We start from the raw sequence: 16,795 nt of genomic DNA, 5'->3' as shown, positions 1-16,795 counted from the left end.
GAATGGAAGAATAGAGGCAGTGCACTCCCATGCTCCAGATGTCTTATAGCTTTCATAGTTTTTGGTGGCAGCTGTCTCTGTTCTTGATTTGGGCTGACATAAATGACCTCCTGGTCTTTTTTTTTGAAGATGGTGGCTTGTTCCCTCTAATTACCTAATCAGAGCTTTTGCTTATACCCCTCTCTCTTTCCACCTGTTTCGATTGATATAAATTATTTTGGGGACTGGCCATTTCTGGTTTGTCAATCTCCAGTTTAAACACTTCTGGTGATCATGGACAACTACTCGTGATGCCACGATGACCGTTGTCCCCTTGTCTATCTCCATTTGAAGCTTAGTTTTCATTCCTTTTTTGAACAAAATCTCATTTATAACAACATTGTACTCATGATAGGGAAAAGTGGTGCTTGATAAATCTTTTGTGCTTTGCGGAAAGCCAGTAACTAATATGACACAATTAAATGAAGTTTCACGAATCATTGGAATACCTAATTTGGATTATTGAGGTACCACAGGGTTAAGGGAGACCTCAATTTCCAATACCTCTTGCACATGCTTCAAACTTTGTAATGAGGATGGACATGTCAACTTGTGCTTGTTTTAGCTCAACAAAAGAGTTGATGGGCAATGCCTTGACCAATCAAACTCAATTTTCCTGATTTAAAATTAAACAATGCTTGTTGTTAATACTGAAAATTGCTGGAGATCACAATGGGTCAGACAGCATCCATGGAGAGAAAGTAAGCTAATATTTTGAGTCCAGATGACTCTCTCAATCAGAAGTTAAGTCAGTCTTGAATGGGTGAATGTGGAAAATTTAGACCTGAGGCCATAGTTTAAAAATAACGCGTCGGCTGTTTGAGAGAGACTTAATAACTTTCTTTTCGTCTAAGACGGTTGAGAGTCTTTGAACTTCTGTTCCTCAAAAGGCAGTGAATGCCATAACCTTTAAATATTTTTAAAGCAGATGTAGATAGATTCTTGATTACCAATGGCATGAAAGATTATCGGGCTATGTAGAATATAGAGTTGAGATTCAAATTGAATGGCTGAATGCCCTATTCTTGTTCCCAGTTCAAATGTTCGTTATCTTTTGAAGTGGCACCTTCCAAACCAGGCATCGTACTGGTAAACGTTTTCTGTATGCCCTCCACAGTTTCTACATCATTTTGGTACTGTGTTGACCAGACTGGATACAGTTTTCCACACGTGGTTGAATTATACCGCAGCAACATGATTTGCCAACTTTTATTTTCTATGCCCCAGCTAATGAAGAAAAGCATGCATATGCCGCCTTGACCACCTTATCCATTTGTGTTGCCAATTCCACTTTGGACATAGATCCCTCTAAGGGTTCTGACATTTACTGTACACTTGCCTCCCTTGTAAGATTTCCCAAAATGCATCACTTCACTTTTGTCCAGATTAAATCCCATCTGCCTTTCCTCTACCCAAACTTGTAGTCTGGCTACATTCTGCTGTATTTTCTGGCAATCCTCCTTCCTATCTGCAGCTTCCCCCAATCGTAGTGTTCACAAACTACCTAATTAGACCACCTACATTCTCCAAATCACTGTGTGTGTGTGTGTGTGTGTGTGTGTGTGTGTTGCACGTGCATGCACCAAACAAGAGGTGCCAGCACTTATCCCTTGGAACACCACAGATCTCCAGTCAGAAAAACATTCTTCCACCACTACTGTGATACAGTGCTGTATCCATCTTGCCAGTTCAACACAGATCCCATGTTACTTCTCCTCCAGTAATCAGCCTGCCATCAGGGACCTTGTCAAAGGTCTTGATAAAATCCACGTAGACAACATCCACCACCCTGCCCTCATCAGTCATTGTTATCACTTCCTCAAAGCATCAGTTGTTAACTTTGTGAGAGATGATTTTCCACTCAAAATCATGCTGCCTGTAACTAAAGTCCAAATGTGAACAAATCTGTCTCTAAGAATCTTCTCCAATAATTTCTCTGCACTGACGTAAGACCTGTAATTTCCCAATTATCTCTGTTGCCCTTCTTAAAGAAATAACAGTGGCTATTCTCTAGTCCTCTGGGATCCTACCTTTGGCTAAAATAGATACCAAGTTTTCACAATACTCCAATTTTCTCCGTTGCCTCCCATAGTAATCTGAGAGAGATCCCATGTGGTCCAGTGGACTTGTCTATCTCTTAATGCTTTTCAAAACAAGCAATGCTACCTCCTTTTTTTAAATACATATCAACGTGCCTAGAATATTTAGACTCACCATCCACCATGTCTTTCTCCTTTTGTGATTACCAGTACAAAGTACACTTTAAGGATGTCGGCCAACTCCATGCTTAAATTCCTACTTCTGTCTTTGAAAATCTTTCCTAGCTGCCCTATTATTCCTTATGAATATTAAAAAATCTTGACTTTCCTTGTCCTTGGCAAAAAAGATTATTTCATGGCCACTTTTAATCCTCCTAACTCCTTTGTTTATTTTCCTGCTTTCTTTACATTCCTTGAGGGCTCTGCCTGTCTTCAGTTTCCTAAACCTTATGGATTCTTCCTTTCTCTTTTTGATTAAGCTCACGATTTCTCTTGTCAGTGACAGTTCCTGAATCTTGCCGTTCTTATCCTTCAGTTTCCCAGGAACATGCTGGTCCTGAACTCTGATCAACTGGCCTTAAAAAGATTCTCGCATGCCGGATGTGGATTTACCCTCAAACAGCCACCCCAAATCTACATTCCCCAATTCCTGCCGAATGTTGTCGTAGTTAGCCTTCTCCCAATTTAGTACTTTCACCTGATGACTACTGTTATCCTTATCCATAAGTAACCTAAAACTTATGAAATTCCCGAAATGCTCCCTCACTGAAACTTCGATCACCTGGTCAAATCCAGCCCTCAATACCAGGTCTAGTATGATCCCTTCATTAATTGGACTATTTACATCTTCAAGAAATCATCCTAGAATCTTCTAGCAAATTCCACCCTATCCAAGCCGCTGGCGCTAAGGGAGTCCCAGTCAATATAGGGGAAGTTAAAGTTCACCCACCACAAAAACCCTCTTTTTTTTTTACATTTTCCATAATCTGTTCACACATGACTTGTCCTGTCCATTTCAGCATTTATGATGTATTTGAGATTCTTAACAGTCTCAAATCCATTAGCATGACCCATTGTTACCCTCTCCCCAATTCTTCACTATATTAGCGTGTTCCACGTTTTCAGCACTCCCTGGGTGAAGGATTTCCTTCTGAATTCTTTATTTGATTTTTTGGCAGCTATCTTATGATCTTGCGTTATGCCCTTCCCAATGAGTGAAAACATTCTTTCTGCATCCATTCTCTCAAACTTGTCATAATTTTAAAAACCTTTTTGTGCTCGGCAGTGTATTTCCTTTTATCATAGCCAAAACTGAATGTATTACTCTAAGTCAATTAATCAAGTTTAGATACAGAATTAGTACACCTCCCTACTTCCTAATTCAATTCCTGTAATGATAAGAGTCTGGTGCTTTCTTTATTGTCTTGCTGACCTATGGGACGACATTTAGTGTAAGGTGTTTTTATACTTTAAGATTCCTTTGATCGACAACCATTCCTGATCGACAGCCATTCCTGAAACTTTATCTATTGTCACTTTCCTATTCTTAACAAAATGTACAGCATTTTATTTATCTTGTTCAGTCACATTTGCTAAATATTTGCCTGTTCTGCAAGGATATTAATGCCCTTTTGTAATCTGTTGCAGTCCTTCTCAGTATTGACTTTTTCTCTTGCCGCTACTGTCCCCACGAAGTCTGCAAATTGAGAAATTGTGTTTTTGAATCCAAAATCCAAATTATTAATGTAAATTGTCAACAACAGTAGTCCCAGCACTAATCCTTGAGGAATGCCATTTCCTACCTTGTGCCACTGTCTGACTACTCTTAGCTCTTGAAGCTAGTGAACGACTTGTTCTAAAACTCTGTTCTCTGACCCCACTAATTGGTTTATTCTACACACCATTTTGAAGGCCGTTTGAAAGTCTAGGTAAATACATCTTTTGTATTTCCAGTGACTTCTCACTGTTGCCTTCTCAAAGAAATTCAAAAATGTTGGTCAAGTAAGATTTTTCCAATTGAAATCTCTGTATATTCATTATAGTATCTTCATTTCCAGATAATCTATTCTTTTGTTTTGGTGGTGATTCATTATTTTTCTACCACCACATGTTAAGCTAGTGGGTTTATAAATAGGTAATTTCTATGTCGCCCTGCCATCTGCCAATCGTGTGGCACCATACAGTTTTCTATGAATTATTTAATACATGTAATGCCTCTCCTTTGAGGTTTTCCCCCAATGCGTAGAAGAATCTGTTTATAAATGGGCCTTTATCTCCTTTTGGATTAGTTTATTCAATGCATCTTTTTAAAAAAAATTTCAAATGGACTTCTCTCATTTCTCATTTCTCATCTCATCATTCAATATCAAGTGTACCCTGTTCTATCCTGGGTAAATAATTAGTTAATATTTCTGCCGTCTCTATGACTACTTGTGGTATTATCATTTTTTATTAAATTCGTGTGTCTGTAAAACATTTAACTGCTATTTTAGCTTTATGTTCGCTGGTAATTTAATAGTCCCTGTTTGCCTTCCCACGTGTTTTTTAAATTCTGTCTAACCATATGTTTGTTTTTTTCAATCATTCATGGAGAGCCACATGTTTACTTTCCTTTTTGTGGAGTGCATTTTTCTGCACTCTGTCAAATACCATTTGAAATGTCTCCCATTTGTTTAGCATTGTTTGACAATATTGCTGTCCACTTTGTTTTCCACAAGTTTTATTGTTCGTACCTCTTAATCAACTTTTCTTTCTCTCATTCTGGATCTTTTCGTACTTGGGTTCAACGCTGTAATTTTGAAGTGTATTATATTGCCTACTTGTCTTGTGTGCTTTCGTTCATTCCCAATTACCAGACATAATAGCAAACCTATTGGGGCTGCCACTTATTGGGTTAGAAAGAAATCCTGTTATAGGAACTTCATTCACTTATCTCCTTTGCACTTTTCTCACAACTAATAAAGTGTGCGACCAGAAAGCGTGTGCAATTGCTAGGAATTGAGCTAAGTTTGAGAGTTCAGGCAAGTGGGGGAGGGAGACATTGTTCTCTCTTGTTATAATCATTTTTGTGAGGGGCTGCTTCGTAGTCAAGGTGCTGCTAGTTAGATCTAAGAGGACATAGGTGAACACCAGGCTTTGTTGAGGAAGGCAAGCAGGTTTATCCTCCCTAAGTCCACAGTTGCTAAAAGGACAGAGATGGCAGTCAGTGGAGTGGAATGCTCCTGTTGTCAGATGTGGAAAATGACGGAGCAGTTGACTGTCCCTGGTGGCTATATCTGCAACAAATGTACCTGGCTGCAGCTCCCCTCAGACTGCATGGATACATTGGAGCAACAGTTGGGAGCACTGAGGAACATAGAAGAGGCAGAGAATATGATAGATAGTAGCTTCATGGAGGTGGTCACACTGCAGGTTCAGTCAGGTGGATAGGTGACCACCCGGAGAGTGGGCAGGTATCAGGAGTCTTCTGTGGCTATCCCTCTTAAACAAGTAAACCGTTTTGGATTTTGGTGGCAGGGGATACTGTCTCGTGGAAAATAGGTCTTCAGGGTGGCACAGTTGCTCAGTAGTTAGCGCTGCTGTCTCAGCACTAGGGACCTGGGTTCGATTCCAGCCTTCAGTGACTGTGCAGAGTTTGCACATTACTTGATTTTAGGAAGGAAGCTGTGATAGAAATTTTAAAAAACATGTGGATAGGTAAATTCCTTGGGCCAGACGGGACATACCCAAGGTTACTGTGGGAAGAGATTGCTGCCCCTTTGATGATCTTTATGTCCTCACTGTCCACTCGTTTAGTACCAGATGATTGGAGGGTAGCAAATGTTATTCTCCTGTTCAAGAAAGCAAATAGGTAGTTACAGACCAGCCCGTCATTCTTCTGTGGTGGGCAAATTATTGAAGAGGATTCTGAGAGGGCATGTTTATTATTTTGAAAAGCATTGTTTGATTACAAACAGTCAGCATGGTTTTGAGGGGGGGCAGGTCATGCCTCACAAGCCTTATTGAATTATTTGAGAATGTGACAGAACACATTGGTGAAGGTCGATCAATGGATGTGGTGTACGTAGATTTTAGCAAGGCATTTGATAAGGTTCCTCATGGGAAGCTCATTCAGAAAGTAAGGAGGCATGGGATTCAGGGAAATTTGGCTGTCTGGATACAAAACTAGCTGTCCAATAGAAGACTGGTGGTAGTAGATGGAAAGGCTTCAGCCTGGAGCTCTGTGACCAGTGGTGTTCCACAGGGATCTGTTCTGGGACCGCTGCTGTTTGTGATCTTTATAAATGACTTTGATGAGGAAGTGGAAGGGTGAGTTAGTAAGTTTGCTGACGATGCAAATGTTAGTGCAGTTGCGGATAGTGTGGATGGCTGTTGTAGGTTACAGTGGGACATTGATAGGATGCAGAGCTGGGCAAAGAAGTGGCAGATTGAATTCATCCCAGAAAAGTGTGAAGTGATTCATTTAGGAAGGGTGAATTTGAATGCAGAATATAGGGTTAATGGCAGGATTCTTGTCTGTGTGGAGGAACAGAGGGATCTTGGGGTCCATGTCCGTAGATCCCTCAAAGTTGCTACCCAAGTTGATAGGGTTTGAGGAAGACGTGTGGTGTGTTGGCTTTGAGTTAAGAGCTGCGAGGTTATGCTGTAGCTCTAAAACCCTGGTTAGACTACACTTGGAATATTGTGTTCAATTCAGGTCGCCTTATTAAAGGAATGATGTGGAAGCTTCAGAGGGTGCAGAGGAGATTTACCAGGATGTTGTCTGGACTGGAGGGCGGATCCTACGAGGAAAGATTGAGAGAGCTAGGGCATTGTTCATTGGAGTGGGGAAGGATGAGAAGTGACTTGATAGAGGTGTGCAAAGTAATGAGGAGGCATAGACACAGTGGATTGCCAGACACTTTCCCAGGGTGGAAATGTCTATTACGAGGGGGCATAATTTTAAGTTGATTGGAGGAAGTTATAAGGGAAATGTCAGAGGAAGGTTCTTCACACAGTGGTGGGCATGTAAAATGTGCTGCTGATGGTAGTGGAGTCAGATACATTAGGGAGACATTTAAGTGACTTTTGGGTAGGCACATGGATGATAGAAAAATGTAGGGTAGTTTGATCTTTAGAGTATAATAATCGGCTGGCACAACAGGCCGAAGGACCTTTTACTGAGCTGTGTTGTTCTATGTGTGACACTGTGACTGGCTTTGCTGTAAAACAGGGTATGGCATAGCCCAAGTGAGCAATTGTAGTAGGGGCCTCTCTAATCAGGGATATAGACATGTGCTTCTGTGGTCGCGTGTATGACTCCAGGATGGTGTGTTGCCTCCCCAGTACCAAAGTAAAAGATGACTCTGGTTCTGTAAATGCTCTAAGAGGAGCATAAGCAACCGGAAATCATTGTATACATTGGTACTGACAGTTTGAAGAAAGGAAGAGATCCTGCAGAGTGAATGTAGGTAAATAGGCAAGAGATTAGCAAGGAGGACCTGAGGGTTAGTATTATTGGGATTACTCCCAGTGCCATGTGCTAATGAGAGTAGGAGTAGGAGGATAGAGTAAATGAATGTGTGGCTGAGGATCTGGTGCAGAGGCAGAGATTCAGATTTTTGGGCCATTAGGATCTCTTCTAAGGTAGAAGTGACCTGTACAAGAGGGGCGGGTTGCACCTGAACTGGAGGGGAACCAATACCCTGACAGGGAGATTTGCTAAGGCTACATGGGAAGATTTTAAATTAGACTGGCAAGGGGGTGAGACCCTTGGCATTTGAGACAAGACAGAAGGTTAAAGCTGTACAGAAGTTAAACGGACGAGGCAGGCAAGAACACGGCAGAGAATGAGGGAAGACTGATTAATTAAAATGCATTTTTTCCATGCAAGAGGCCCGAGAGGTAAGGAAATGAACTCAGGACTGCCATCGTTTTAAGGACTTAGATGGGGAGGAATTTAAATGTATACAAGAAATCTTTCTCAATCAATACGTATGACGTGAAGGTGCTGGTGTTGGACTGGGGTGGGCAAGGTCAGAAATCAGGTGACATCAGGTTAAGTCCACCAGGTTTATTTGAAATTACAAGCTTTCGAAGCACTGCCCATTCATCAAGTGAAGTGGAAAAAAAAAGTTCACAGGCACAGAATTTACAGGCAGACACATCAAAAGGTCGTACAAATGGTGTGAGTGGAGTGTCAACAGACCAAATAATAGGTCTCTGCAAGTGATCCAGTGTGTCGGGCAGTGTGAGTAAAGTGTCAACAGCTGAATAACAAGTGAAGGGATGACCTATAATCTGAATAAATGAGGCAGAAAGATTATTACAGAAAAATAAAAAATAAGGCATGCTGGAGACAAAGCAAATGACTGGAATAACATAATTTGTACAAGAGTCGCATGCTGAGTATCTAACCAAACTAATAAGTAAACTAAGATAACAACGTGTAGAGCTGAATGAACGCAGCAGGCCAAGCAGCATCAGAGGAGCAGGAAGGCTGACGTTTCAAGCCTAGACCCTTCTTCAGAAATTTCAGGCATTTCTGAAGAAGGATCTAGGCCTGAAACATCAGCCTTCCTGCTCCTTTGTTGCTGCTTAGCCTGCTGTGTTCATCCAGCTGTATACGTTGTTATCTCAGATTCTCCAGCATCTGCAGTTCCTACTATCTCTAATAAGTAAGCTAAGTTCCGTTCTCATGAAGATGGCCTCAATCATGATCTCTGTTATGTCGCAGTACATGTGACACCACCATACTGTGTTGTATCTGTAAAATCTCCTTAGTCCTGTTTTGACACATCACCTTGATAAATTATGATGTTTCTACATTAATTTTTACTTTCTACAGTTTTGGATTGCTTAGTACTTTGGTTAGACCCTCAGCACGTGGACTCTTATACCTAACATATTATTCCAATTATTTGATTTGTCTCCAGAATTACCTTATGTTTAATATTTTGTAATTATCTTTCTGCCTCATTTAATTGGATTATAGGTCATCCCTTTGCTTGTTATTGAAGTGTTGATGTTTTAATCTCACCATCTGACACTCTTGACCACCTGCAGACACCGATTTATTCAGCCTGTTGACATTCCACTCAACATTTGCATAATCTTTTGACCTGTCTGCCTGTAAATTCTGTGTCTGTGTGCTACACTCTCACTTCACATGATGAAGGAGCAACACTCCAAAAGCTTGTGATTTCAAATAAACCTGTTGGATTACAATCTGGTGTTGTCTGATTTCTGACCTAATCAATATGTAGATGCCCCTACTAGAGAAGGGGCAAAACTTGACCTCCTCTTGGCAAATAAGGCAAGAGTAAGTGACTGAGATGTTAGTGGGGGACCACTTTGAGACCAGTGACCACAATTTTGTTACTTCTAAAATAATTATGGAAAGGGATAGGCCTGGTTTGTGAGTTAAACTTCTAATTTGATGGGAGGCTTTTAAAAGCAAGATCACAAGTGTTAAAGAGCAGCATCTTCCTACTGATGTGAAGGGCAAGGCTGGCAGATTTAGGGAATACTGACTGGAGATACTGAGGCTCTGGTCCAGGTATAGACAGGATCAAGTGAATCACTTGAATAGCAGGGTGTAGGAGTACACTGAAGAGGGACGTCAGGAGGGCAAAAAGGGGACATGAAATAGCTTTTGGTTAAGGAGACTCCAAGTATGTTAAAGCGAAAAGAGTAACTAGGGAGAGAATAAGGTCCCTTATAGGTGGCCTCATTGATCTTTATGTGGAACTACAGGAGATGGGCGAAACCCTAAATGAATATTTGGCACCAGTATTTATTGTAGAGAAATACATGGAAACTAGGGAACTCGGGAAAATAAGTATTGATGGCTGGAAAAAGAATCCACATCACAATAGAAGAGTGCTAGAGATCCTAAAATAGTAGATAAATCCCCAGGACCTAATTAAGTGTATCTCAGGACATCGTGGGAAGCTAGAGTGAAACTGTGGCCCCGAGCAAAAGATATTTGTGTCATTGATAGCCATGGGTGAGGTGCCAGAAGTCTGGAGGGTGCTAATGTTGTGCATTAATTAAGAAACGCTGTAAGGAAAAGCCAGGGAACTATTGACCAGTGAGCCTGATGCCAATAGTGGGTAAGTTGTTGGGGCTGTGTTCTGCGAGAGCCCTGGGAGACAGAATCTACATGCATTTGGAAAGACAAGGACTGATTGGAAGTAATCAGTGTAGCTTTGTGCATGTGTGCCTCGAGCTTGACTGAATCCTTTGAAGAGGTGACCAAGAAGGTAGATGAAGGAAGAGCAGTAGAAATTGTCCTCATGGACTTTTGCAAGGCCTTTGACAAGGATTGGCATGGTAGACTTGTTTGTGAGGAACCCAGGGAGAGCTGGCCAATTTGATGTGAAATTGGGCTGATGGTAGGAGTTGGAAGGCGGTAGAATAGGGTTGTTTGTCAGACTAGAGGCTTGTCACCAGCAGTGTGCTGCAATAATTGGTGCTGGGTCCACTGTTGTTTGTCATTTATATAAATGATTTGGATGAGATTATAGGCATAGTTAGTAAGTTTGCTGGTGACACCAAAATTGATGGTATGGTGAACAGTGAAGAAAGTTATTTAAGACTACACAGTGGCTCAGTGATTAGCACTGCTGCCTCTCAATGCCAGGGACCCAGATTCAATTTCACCATCTCAAATTCTCACCGTGTATGCATGGATTTCCTCCAGCTGCTCTGGCTTTCTCCCACAGTCCAAAGATGTGCAGGATAGTGGATTGGCCATGCTAAATTGCCCATAGTGCCCAGAGGTGTTTAGGTTAGGTGGGTTAGATGTGGGAAATTAGGGGAATGAGTCTGGCTATGGACTTGTTGGGCCAAATGCCTCGTTTCCGCACAATAGGGATTCTATGATGCAAGTGGGCCAGTAGGCCGAGGAGTAGCACATAGAGTTTAATTTAGATAAATGTGAGGTCTTGTATTTTTTTAGTAAGACAAACCAGAGCATGACTTGTACAGTTCATGGTAGGTCCTTAGGGAGTGTTGTCAAACAGAGATCTAGAGGTGAAGATGGTGTCACAAATGTGGTTTTGAAGAAGGCATTTGGTATACTTGCCTTTGTTGGTCAGAGCAGGAGTTGGGACATCATGTTACACTGTACAAATAATTGGTAGGGCTCCATTTGGAGTACAGCATACATTTTTTTGGTGCAATGCTATAGGAGGCATGGTGCTAAACTGGGAAAGGTGCATGAATATTACAGGATGTTACCTAGACTGCAAGGTTTGAATTATAAGAAGAGGCTGGAAAGGCTGGAAATGTTTTTCCATAGTCTGTAGGAAACTGAGGGGTAATCTTAGAGGTTTATAAAATTGTGAGGGGTATGGTAAAGGTGAATAGCCAAGGCATCTTCCTCAGGGTGGGGGGAGTCCAAAACTAGAAGGCATAGGTTTATGGTGAGAGGGAAAAGAATTAAAAGGGACGGGAGAGGCAGTGCGTATTGAGAATGAGCTACCAGAGGAAATGGCAGAGGCAAGTACAACTGCAACATTTAAAAGACATCTGAATGGATACATGAATAGGAAAAGTTTTTAGATGGATATGGGTGTGTGCAGGCAAATGGAACTTGTTCAGTTTAGGAAACCTGGCCAACATGAACAAGTTGGGCTGAAGGGTCTGTTTCCATGTTGTGACTCTATCAGGGTAGTTGAAATCCTCCATGGTTTCCATCTTTTATGCCACTCAGTTTTTAAAATTTTATCTGCAAACCTGTTCCTCCACCTCCGTGCCCATTAGGTGGTTTGCAGTCTAAACCTGTTAGTATGATGGATCCTGCATTATGTTTACCTTTTCCTGGATTTGATTTTTGTTTTACTGATAGCACCATTTGTTATTTCTAAACGCAGCTACTCCACCTCCTGCTTCTACCACTTCCTCCCCAATTGTTTATAAATATACCTTAGCCCACAGTGTTTAAGTTTTTTGTTTAGTCCTAATTTTCTGTTGTCATGTCTCAAATTCTTGTTTTATCTGGTTCCTCTAGCTTTGTTTTTGCTATGGACATTGCTGAACAAACATTTTAATTTATTGATAATAGTATATCCTGCCATATTGTTTAAGCCATTTTTGGTTGCTGTTCTGCAACTCCTTTAATTCCTGATCATCAATGTCTTTCTTACTTTATTATTTCCTCTTTCCCACGTTCCCTGTTCTGTCTGCATTCAGGCTGCTTATATTTCCTGTAAGATTGGGGGAAAAATGTCCCATTTAAAAAGGAACCCTTCTTTCTGTCTGGTCTTATGTTAACTTGCAAGTGGTTCAGGTGACGCTTTGGAGTATTATTGTCAATGTTCGATTTTAAATTTAGAGCTTAACTCATGAAATTTCATCATCAGAACCTCCTCTGTGTTTCTACCTGTGTCATTTGTTCCAGCGCAGATTGTGATGATTAGATTTATCTCTTCCTTTTGGGATTCTTGTTTCACCTATTCCTCTAATTATAGTCATATGTTACCATTCATTTCAGGGATTCAGTGCAGATATGCTGCTATGCACAGGGATGGATATTGAATTAGTCACTCAGGGTGGGTCTGGTGCTAGCCAGGAAGGCAGTGTTGATTGAAAAGAGAAAATGGTTCTGACTGTGTTCAGGTAGAAGACAGTGTGATCTTCGTATACTTCTGGAGACTCTGGTGCCTTGTGTTGCTATCTCCCTAGCTTCTCTCCAGTTATTGAATTATTAAATGTTCTAAGAAAAGAATCCCAGTCTATGAACAATAAATGCTGAAGCTCTTGCATAAACCAGTGACTTCAGATTTCAAGATATACAGTTCTACTTTCTTGTGAACAATCCATTGTCCAAGAATTTCATGAAGGCGTAGAAAATGTTCATTGAACTGACAACTTACAACTCTTATTTTATTTTTCCTTTTAATTCATCCACATTACTGTGTTTGTTTGCACGAGTGTGTGGAGGGGGTATAGTCAAAAGGAGATAGGGCTTGTTTACCTTGCTTGTATTCTACAAAAGTTACATGATTAATAATGTCCAATTCTTGGTTAAGTTACAAATTCGCTGTCCAAGATCTGTTATCCTTACCGTTTGTTGAGGAGTAATTGGGCAATTACAAGGGTCGGTGAATGTTGCAAGTCCAGTGACAGTGAGGCTAATTTGGTTCGGCTTACTATCCCTGTGACGCAACCACAACAGCCCCCTCCATTTGCATCATATTTACTATATTGAATGGACAAGTTGATTAACTAATCGTCAAACTCTTGAGCTCCAAGTATTAATTTTTAATGGCCATTATTTGTTGGTATAGCGAGTGGGCAAGTTTCCAGAATCTACAACTCCAAAAAAGGACAACTAAACACTGCACCCATGGTCTGATCCTTTCCTGCTGTGTTGAACCAAAACTGTTTGTGTGCACATCACTGCAGCATCAGCATGCTGCACACCTGCATCAGCTTAACCTTTGGATGTGAGACTTGGTGTACTAGGAGCCATACCAGAGGTCCTCCCAGGCCCCTATGTAGGTCATGGATGCTCCTCAGTTAACTCGGCCATCCTGGAGGCCGCTTGCCAGCCAGAGCTTTGGGTGATTGTAGCTATGTGTCAGTGCCGAATACAGCATCATGGTAATCACCCTTTGCTTATACTTGGTCTGGTCCAACAGCTTCTTGGAGTGTAATGATCTGCTCAAATTGTCATAATCTCTGAATATTATAAATTCAGATTCCTACTCCTTAATTTGTTTTTTGTCCATATCCTCCAGTTCTCTATCTGCATATCACATTATTTAGTAACAGTAAAATAACATTGTACATGGATTCAAAATTTCCTCAGCTCTCATATCTGTATTGCTCTTGAGGCTGCTTCTTCAATATATTTCCTTCCTTGCCAATTTTATGAATAATTTTAGCATTGAGTGGTAACTACCTCCATATGCAAGCACGCCCTCTGGGCTTCAATGTACATGGTATCAAACAATATAGCTATAACAAATTGCAGTATGTTCATCTGGCTTTATTTTTGCTTATGTTTCTTGCCGCGCGCACACTTTTTTGGTTTGGGGTATCTGTACATCATGTGATGGGCCCTTCTACTCAGCTCACCATCATTCCTCCCAGAGCCCACTTTCTTTTATTAATGTAACATAACTGACATACCAATCACACCTTTTTGTGGATGTGAGTTTGCTCGCTGAGCTGGAAAGTTAGTTTTCAGATGTTTCGTCACCATTCTAGGTAACATCATTAGTGAGGCTCCGACGAAGCGCTGGTGTTATGTCCCACTTTCTATTTATCTGTTTAGGTTTCCTTGGGTTGGTGATGTCATTTCCTGTTCTTTTTCTCAGAGGATGGTAGATTGATTTGGAGCCAATGTGTTTGTTGATGGAGTTCCGGTTGGAATGCCATGCTTCTAGGAATTCTCGTGCGTGTCTCTGTTTGGCTTGTCCTAGGATGGATGTGTTGTCCCAATCAAAACTTGCTAACATCTTTTTATTTTGATTTGTCTTTTTACCTCCCTTTCATAAATACTACTTTTATTTATTTTAAAGTCGGGTTCTCTGGATTATGTTTCAGTGTATTATCATTTAAACTATGTTTTTGTGTTCATCCAGCCCCATAGATCCTTTTGTCAAAATGTACATGTCTGAGACCCATTCTTCAGTGCATTTTTTTTCTAACCATGCAATCCCTCCTGTTTGTTACCTTCAAAGTAACAGTCCCTTTTATACATTTAGATTGGTATCCCAGGATCATGTTATGCATTCATAACTCTTGTGTGATCTTATCAAAGGTCTATGAGGTTTGACTTATCTCTGCCCTTAGAACCATACCCAAGGCACTGGAACTATGTTATCAAATTTAGTTCTCTTAAATGGAAAGACAAGCACACAAACATCAGCAAGAGAAAGCGATCAGTTCAATGCTTGCATCTAAATTTCCCGTTCACTAAAATTTGCTTTAACCTCCATTGCTGTCACAACCCATTATTCTAATTTCTTTTGTCTTCTGCCACAACTTAATTATTTCTTCTCATCCAAATTTGTAGTTCAGCTGTTATCATCCTATCTCATTCCAGTGCTCTGGAGAGATTTGTAGTCCAATGCAACATAATTTAATGATATCTTAAAACAGAAGTCAAACATTTGTTTGATTCAGGCAAACTCATACTTTGTTCATTCTTTCTTGAATTACCACTTTTTTCAAAAAAAAGCTGCTTGATAATTTCTAGAATGAGTTTTGATATAACTCTATGTAAACTTGTCCAAATTCAGTACTTTGTTACCTCCCTCAAAGTCACAATTTTTATGCGTTGAAGCCACTGAGACTTTTTGCTTGCATTGTCATTTTCCAGAGTCCTTTTAAATTATAAGTAACTATTCCTTTTTAAATGTTTTAGAATGCCCGGCCATGTGAGTCTTAATATAGTGTTTTTTTCTCGTCACTAAATGCTTATGTGTAGACAGGCTTAATCGTTTTGAAATTCCTGATAATCAGTACACTCAATGGTTTCGCAGTAGTTCTCCATTGCTGAGATGTATTGTTAATGAATGGCTTCATTGGTTGAGGTTTCTTCGTCCATCTCTCAGATGTTGAAAGTTGACAGGCAGCTTTTAAAAGTTCAAAGTCGTTGGCAAAAGACTTCTGTGCCATCAATTATCAGGAAAGCAAACAGTATTCATCCATTCCACATCAAGCAGATTTAGATTTTTAATGATGGCTTATTGTTGGTTGAAAGGGGTGGGTGAAAAGTTCTGGATATAATAATGTCAACAGCCTTTCTTCCTCCTGTACGGAAGTGTGTTATAATTAACAAAGGAAAAGCCAGTCTCCTCTTCCTTTAAAAAAAAATACCCTTGGTATCAGTTTTCTCAGATTTTAGAACACCACAACAGATAATTTTGTTCAAAGAGAATTGCATCTCAAAAGTTCCAATTGCTTTATAACTTGGATATTTTTACACCAAAGTGAGTAAATCTTATCATCTGGAATTAAGCATTCATTTGTATTAATACAATATTTGAATGTTCACTCTGGCCCGAAAATGAAATTCCAAAATTATAATTTAAACATAAAGTTGCTGAAATTAAATTTAACCACGACTCTTCCCTCAATCCAAACATAACACTGAATATGCATACAAACCAAACAACAAAAAGTTGATCAGAGATAATGGGAACTGCAGATGCTGGAGAATCCAAGGTAACAAAGTGTGAAGTTGGATGAACGCAGCAGGCCAAGCAGCAGATCCTGCTTGGCGTGCGGTGTTCATCCAGCTGTACACCTTGTTATCTCTATATAGTTCATATCGTTTGGTTAAGAAAATGTTAACAGGCATGAAATTCATACAAAGCTTGAAATCTATGCACGCACCCACTAGGTTTCTATGACATTTCCTGAACAGTCAAAGGATCTAAATGTTAATACCTGAGAAAAGGAACTCCTGCTGGCCAGGCAATTTTCTAAGTCCTCTGCGTTAGCTTGAAGCTTCCAAGCATGAGGTCTTGAACTTCGCAAAGGTTGATGTCCAGTGTTTTCACTGCTGGCATGCCTGAAATCCTTCATTTTTAATTTTTTTTTTCGTTTTCTTCCTGAACTCTGGTGTCTTATTTTTCATTGGTTCTGTCGCATCTGCCTTGTCTTTTCGTGATTGTCTCTGACCCAAGGACACCAGTAGCATTACCTCATTACTCTGCCACTAAATAAGGATTTACACCTTATGTCATTCCTCAGAGTTAATCTGATCGAGCCAGCCC

General features: G+C 40.4%; 1 protein-coding gene across 13 annotated transcripts in view; it reads left to right on the top strand.

Annotated features, from left to right (window-relative positions):
* Window positions 1-16,795, top strand: part of snx14 (sorting nexin 14) — a 234,146-nt gene that overhangs the window by 64,069 nt on the left and 153,282 nt on the right. The gene's annotated exons all lie outside the window — the stretch shown is intronic.

The sequence above is a fragment of the Stegostoma tigrinum genome, chromosome 9 (genome assembly GCF_030684315.1).
Source record: "Stegostoma tigrinum isolate sSteTig4 chromosome 9, sSteTig4.hap1, whole genome shotgun sequence".
Lineage (NCBI taxonomy): Eukaryota > Metazoa > Chordata > Chondrichthyes > Orectolobiformes > Stegostomatidae > Stegostoma > Stegostoma tigrinum.
The sequence above is the reverse complement of the archived record's forward strand: the minus strand, read 5'-3'. Positions and strand labels throughout refer to the sequence as shown.